The sequence below is a fragment of the Mesoplodon densirostris genome, chromosome 18 (assembly GCF_025265405.1).
Source record: "Mesoplodon densirostris isolate mMesDen1 chromosome 18, mMesDen1 primary haplotype, whole genome shotgun sequence".
In the NCBI taxonomy this organism is placed as follows: Eukaryota; Metazoa; Chordata; class Mammalia; order Artiodactyla; family Ziphiidae; genus Mesoplodon; species Mesoplodon densirostris.
Genome location: NC_082678.1, coordinates 41,235,392 through 41,241,770, shown reverse-complemented (window position 1 = coordinate 41,241,770; position 6,379 = coordinate 41,235,392).

Genomic DNA, 6,379 nt, shown 5'->3' with positions numbered 1-6,379 from the left:
CTTTAGGAGATTTTAATATAATATGAATGGTGGTAAAACTGGCTCTAACGGATCACGAATTCTTTTTGCTTACTTTTTTGGAAATAAACTTTCTGTGCTGGGCTTTTATGAGCTCTGCTTTGGAACTCCAATATCCCTTTCTCTCAGGCTTTTGCCTCTGCCTTGGGTTCAAACATTCATTTTGAAACGTGAAAGCTGAGCATCAATTTATTTATTTTTCCCCTTCTTTACTGTTGTGACAACCTTCCTCAAAGGCATTTGGAATAGAACAGTCTCACTGTTGGTCAATAGGAGGTAGAGATAAAGGAGTAGCCAGCAAAACTCCCATGGGTTTTACCTCCATAATAGAAGTATCCTTCTGCAGCAGGGTTACCATCGTGTGTAATAAACAGGGAGCACTTGTCTGGTTTGAGATCTGCAAGGGGACTACAGTAGGAAGAGGATGAGCTGAGTGCCGTCCATGGTCTAGAATGCCAGGGTCAAAGGATCCACTTACTTTCTTCCCTACTAAAACCACTAAACATAAAATAAATAAGCAACAAGGGTGCACTATATAGCATAGGGAATCATACCAATATCTTGCAATAACCTATAATGGAATAAAATCTGCAAAAAACACACACACAAAAAATTTGAATCACTTTGCTGTGCATCTGAAACACAGTATTGTAAATCAACTACACTTCAACAAAAACAAGAATAAAATCTCCCATAAATGAAAACAAGGCGTATCAGAAGGCAAGTGCATGACAGAAATGCTATGCTAGCAAAAACATCTGCTGAAACCTCTATTTCTATCTCTTTCTCTGTCTCTATCTCTGCCTCCGTCTCTATTTCAACTCTTTACAAGCTTGTGCACCCAGGAGAATGTGATAGTTGCTGCTTACTGTACCCTCTAGAGGCAAAAGAATGGCCGACCCAGTTGTGTCCAGTGAACCCACTGCAGAGTTAGACCAAAGCACACCAGCTGCTTCCTGGTTGCTTTCTCAGCCTGGTGTTTGGATCTGGGAGCGTTCTATCCACAGGGCTCTTAGGAACAGGATCCCAGCACACAGTGTAGAGAGGAAATCTCTTGGTCCTCATTGCAGCGTGTTTGTGGATGTCTAATGGATATCAGAGACTTCTTTTTCACTTGTTTTCCAAGGTTGGGCATGAGAGTTGTCAGTTTATTTGTTTGCTTGCTTCTTTTTAATGTTAACTGGGAGAGTTGAGCCTTGATCAGAGAGAGCATAGGATGGTCTAAAGTAGAAAAGTCCTTGGATCAGCCTCAGAGGTTGAGTTCATTGTGAACCCAAAACTCAAAGGATAACATTCTAGCTTTAAATGCAAAATTTACCTTCAAGTGACTGGGTCATCCTTGATCCCTGGAGGTCTCTATGGTGTTCTGGGCCAGAATGGGTGTCTTACATCACAAATCAGGTTTATCGGTCTCTGGTGCTGGTGTGCTGTAAAGAGTTAACCCAGAGGGCTTGGGGTGCTTCAACCCTGCACATTCCAAAGAAAGGACTGGCCCTTGACCAGAGAGGTCTTCTAAGTCCTCGGAGTATTCTGCTTGATAAGAGTGTTTTTGTATACCTGGGGCCTTGGGCTACCCCAGATAGTTTATGGCTACAATGTGATTTATAATGAATGTGTGCCTTTGTTTGCCTGGGGCCCTGGGCCATGCTGTATCAGTTTGACCTCTGGAAGTGCTGAAGACAGGGTAGCTAAGGTCAGTCATGTGGGTATTTCATGGCTAGGTGACTGACTCCCAAGTGAAACCTTGGACATGAAAGCTCAGGTAAGCTTCCCTGGCTGGCAGTACTTCCCAGGTGCTTTCACACATCATTCCTGGGAGGATTACGTCCTGTTTGGGCTACTCTACTGAGAGAGGGCAGCTGGAAGGCCACGTCTGGTTGCTCCTGGGCTCTGCCCTCTGTACCTCTTTCCTTTGCAAATCCGAGTCTGTATCCTTTCACTGTCATAAACCATAACCATGAGTGTCAGCTTTCCTGAGTTCTATGAGCCCTTCTGGTGAATCACTGAACCTGAGGATGGTCTTGGGAGCCCCTGACCCAACTGGGAACCTTTCAAAGGGAGAGATGCCACTTCTTGCCAAATTTCAGAGGTTCCACGGCCCTTGCAAAATTTTTTCCAGTTGGCTTCAGGCTGGTCCTTCCTCACACGAACCCTTCTGGACAGTTAAATTTTCCTGTGATTCTGAGGCCCCTGACTCCTGGCCCTCTGACCCTTGTTGTTGAGTCATTCAACTTTCCAGTCACAGATTGCTCTGACGTCCTCAGCCCCAATGACTCAACTTCCATTCACTTCAGCAATCCACGTCCACTGCCACCTCCTACACCTTGTTCATCACTTGGGACGGCTCAGCCTACAAAACAATATGCTCAGAAATCTAGCACTACAACCTCTTTGGCCCAGATGTTTAAGAGCATGAGTTTTGTGGGTAGTCAAGTCCGGAGTAACTTAACTTCCTTGCGCTGTAGTTACTTTTCTGTAAAGTGAGAGAGGACCCAATGGAACCATACACGTAAAGCTCTTAGTTAATGCCTGGTGCGTACATGCCTGGGATTACAATAAGAGCTACTGTTATCAAGCTTGTGATGGTTAACTTTATGTGCCAGTTTGACTGGGCCATAGATTGCCCAGATATCTGCTTAAATATCATTTCTGCCTGTGAGGGTGTTCCCAGAAGAGATCAGCATTTGAATCTGTGGACTCAGTAAAGCAGATGGCCCTCCTCAATATGGGTGGGCATCATCCAATGCCCATGGGCATTGATTCATGGGCCTGAATAGAAGAAAAAGGCAGAGGAAGGTTGCCTTTTTTTCTCTCTGCCTGACTGCCTAAACTGAGACATTGGTCTTCTCCTGGCAGTGGCCTTAGACTCACAATCCTGGCTCTCCTAGTTCTCAGGCTTTCAGACTTGGAATGGAACTACAGCACCATTTTCCTGGGGCTCCAGCTTGTAGTCAGCAGGTCACAGGACTTCTTAGCTTCCATAATTGCATGAGTCAGTTCCTTATAATGAGACTTATTATAAGGAATTGGTTCTGTTTCTCTAGAGGACCTTGACTAATACAAAGCCTTATGGCTATGCGCTGGATATATTTGACACCTGATTTTGCAGGCTGTCAGACCTCTCTTGGCCTTGCCCATCTCCCCTTCTTAGGCTAGATTTAATCACCCATCTCTTCAAGGGCCCTCTCATCCAATCCCTCCTCACCCTCATCTTCTTGGTCTCCTTCCACAGCTGCACCTCCATCCCCAGTGCTGTGTCCATCCAAATGCTTGTTTTCACTCTCCCTGGCCCGGGGCTGCTGGACGATAATTGGGAAAAACCACAGCACCATGCTGAAGTGCTTCCATTACACATTTATGAGCCCCTCAGCCTCTGCTGGGATGCCACTGCTGCTCGCTCATCTTTTAACTATCTCTAGTTGACCTCTTACTTTCTCTTCAGCGGCTGCCCCTGACCTCCACCTACTCCACCCAACCCACCATCACCTCCTCATTCCCAGCTCATGGGGGAAGCTGGGGCTCTACAGAGATAATGGAGACCCTCAGAGAGGATCTATGTCATGTATGCCCCTTGGTCTTCTTAATTTGTCTATATTTTTACCTATATTTGCTTCCTCCATCGCCAAAGTTAACCTTTCCAGCAGTAACTGCTGACTCCTTTGCTTCCTGTTTTTTTCTCTAGAAAACATTTAATTCCCTCTCTCATATATCCTCCTTCTCGTTCTCTCTCCTTCTTTCTCTCTCTTTCTCCCCTCGCCCCAAACCCCAGGCTTTTCTCCCTGATATACAAGTGTGCCCACACTTCCTCTGCGTCATCCTTTTCCCTTTTCTTTCTACACCGTTTATCTTTCAAGATCTGCCCCATGGGTCCCTATCTTCCCACTGCCTAAGTAGTTCCTACTTGCTCTGTCAAGTGGTCCTTGCCTTTGCTGCCCAGTGGAACCCTATGGGGGCCATAACTCATTCATTTTTGAATTTCTGGTTCCCAACAGACATCCTAGAACACTGCAAGAGGCCAGCGGGCATCGGCTAGTGGAACCAGGAAGGATGATGTGCGGGTGGTCCAGAGAGAACGGAAGAGTAGAAGCAGGGACATGATGGCACTCTGTGGCGGGAGAGCAGGACGTGGCATCTGTGTGTCACGTGAAGCAAGGACTAGAGTTGCTCACAAAATCTTCCCTGCTCCGGGTGTCAGGGACAGAATGCTGAGCCGGGCAGCGCCTGTGTCTGACATAATATGTTATATAGTACGGTGTTATGCTCCTGTGTGCTGGGAAGGAGCAGAACTGGATTATCTCCCTGCTCCAGGAAATAGCCATGTAGTAAGCGGTGATGGCATCAACGTGCATGAACTGAAACTCTCTATACCCTCCCAGGGAAAAGAGCCGTGGGAAGAATTCTCTCTCAGGGAGAAGGTGTGTGGGCCTCAACGTTGGGGATAAAGAGAGACCTGTTAAATCAGGTGACCGCTTTGGGAGCTGCCAGAACAGAAGGTGGTGCCAAAGCCCCCCAGGCTGGACCACTTTTCCACCTGCCTCTCTGGCCATTTATGCTAAGTGAGAGTCTCTTCTGGTGTAAGAGGGACGTTTCCAGCCCTTTCTTCAGGGCACAAGGCTGCACAAAGCTTCTTTCCGTTTTTCTTCCCACTTCTTTTTACTCACTGGCACTTCTGTGTCTTAGATGTTTTGCCCACGTTGCCATTACAGCAACTTTCAACCATGTAATGTCGTAGACATTTGGCATTGAGGAATTAACACTAGTGACTTCTACTTGAGGCATCGTATCCCAAAGAGCCATGGCATGGAGTAGTTTGTCATGTTGCTAAAGTATGAGTCTGTGTGACCTGCTCTGTGATGGGGGGGGCGGGAGTTAGTTAGCAAGTTAGTGAGTCTGGTCACCTGCCCAACCTAGGCATTTCATTATTGCTTTTTTATTCATACATTTGACAAATATTTTTTGAGTATCGAGTATATGCCAGCCCCTATGTTAGGATGCTAGGCGATAAAGTGGGCAATGAAAAGGTTCTCTGCTCCCGTGGACTGTACCTTTGGGAGGAGGATGAGGGGAGGGAAGCAGAATAAACAAAACAATTAATTTCATGTGGTGATATGTTCTATGAAGAAAATAAAGCCGGTGATGTGATGGAAAGTGAGAGAGAGAGGTGAGCATTGGAAAGGAGCCCTGCCCACTGCAGCGTTATTCGCAGCAGCCAAAAGGTGGAAGCAACCCACGTGTACGTCAGTGGATGGATGGGTAAACAAAATGTTGTATATTCATAAAATGGAATATTATTCAGCCATAAAAAGGAATGGAATTCTGATACATGTTACGATGTGGATGAATCTTGAAAACATTATGAATAAGCCAACACAAATGAAATAAGCCAACACAAAAGGGAAAATATTGCATGATTCCATTTATATGAATACTTAGAAAAGGCAAATTGTAGAGACAGAGAGTGGACTAGAGATTACCAGGGGCTGGAGGAAGGGGGAAGTGGGGAGTCATTTCTTGGTGGGTACAGAGTTTCTGTTTGGCAGCGGTGGAGGTCACACAACACTGTGAATGTACTTCATGCCACTGATTTGTACACTTAAAAATGGCAAGTTTTGTGTTACATATATTTTACCACAATTTAAAAAAAGAGGAAGGAGGGAGATTTGCAGTGAAGAGAGGAACCGCCATGTGAAGATGGGGGGAGGGGACCGTCCTGCTGGAGGGAACATCAAGGGCAAAGAGGGCAAGGCAGGAAAGAGCTCAGATTGTTTTTGGTTCTCCATTGCTTTGTGCATAGTAACGATCATGAAGTGTTGAAGATGTTTCTTTGTTAAAAAAAAAAAGCTTCAGAAAGGAAGTTGATGGTCACTGCTGGCAGGGGTAGTGAAGAGGTTTAAAAGCAATGGTAGGGCGAGTTTGGGGATTTTCAGAGCTCTCCAAATGCCTTCCTCAGGAAGGCAGAGAGTCCTCTGCAGCTCTCGGTTTGCAGGTCCAGCCTCCCATCCAGCTGTGAGCATCTTGATGCTGCCCAAGGTTGTACTGTTTCAATTCTGTGCCTTCTACACTTGTATTTGGTGAGTGATGGGTGATAAAGTAGATGACCTGGGAGTCATTTACATGTGGGACTATGTAGGCTAACAGTGCTAAACCAGCAAGCAGGAGAAATGGATTCTTAGCCTAGTTCTGCCGTTAACTAGTTGTGTGTGTATAGATAAATGGTTTAGTCTATCTGGGCTTCAGATTCTTCCTCCATAAAATGCATGCTTTGGACAAGGTTAGAGAAAACAGATATATAATACACATATTCCTTTTCACACGTCTGACAGTAGGGCCAGATGGTGATGTGTGGACACCCCAGACCCGA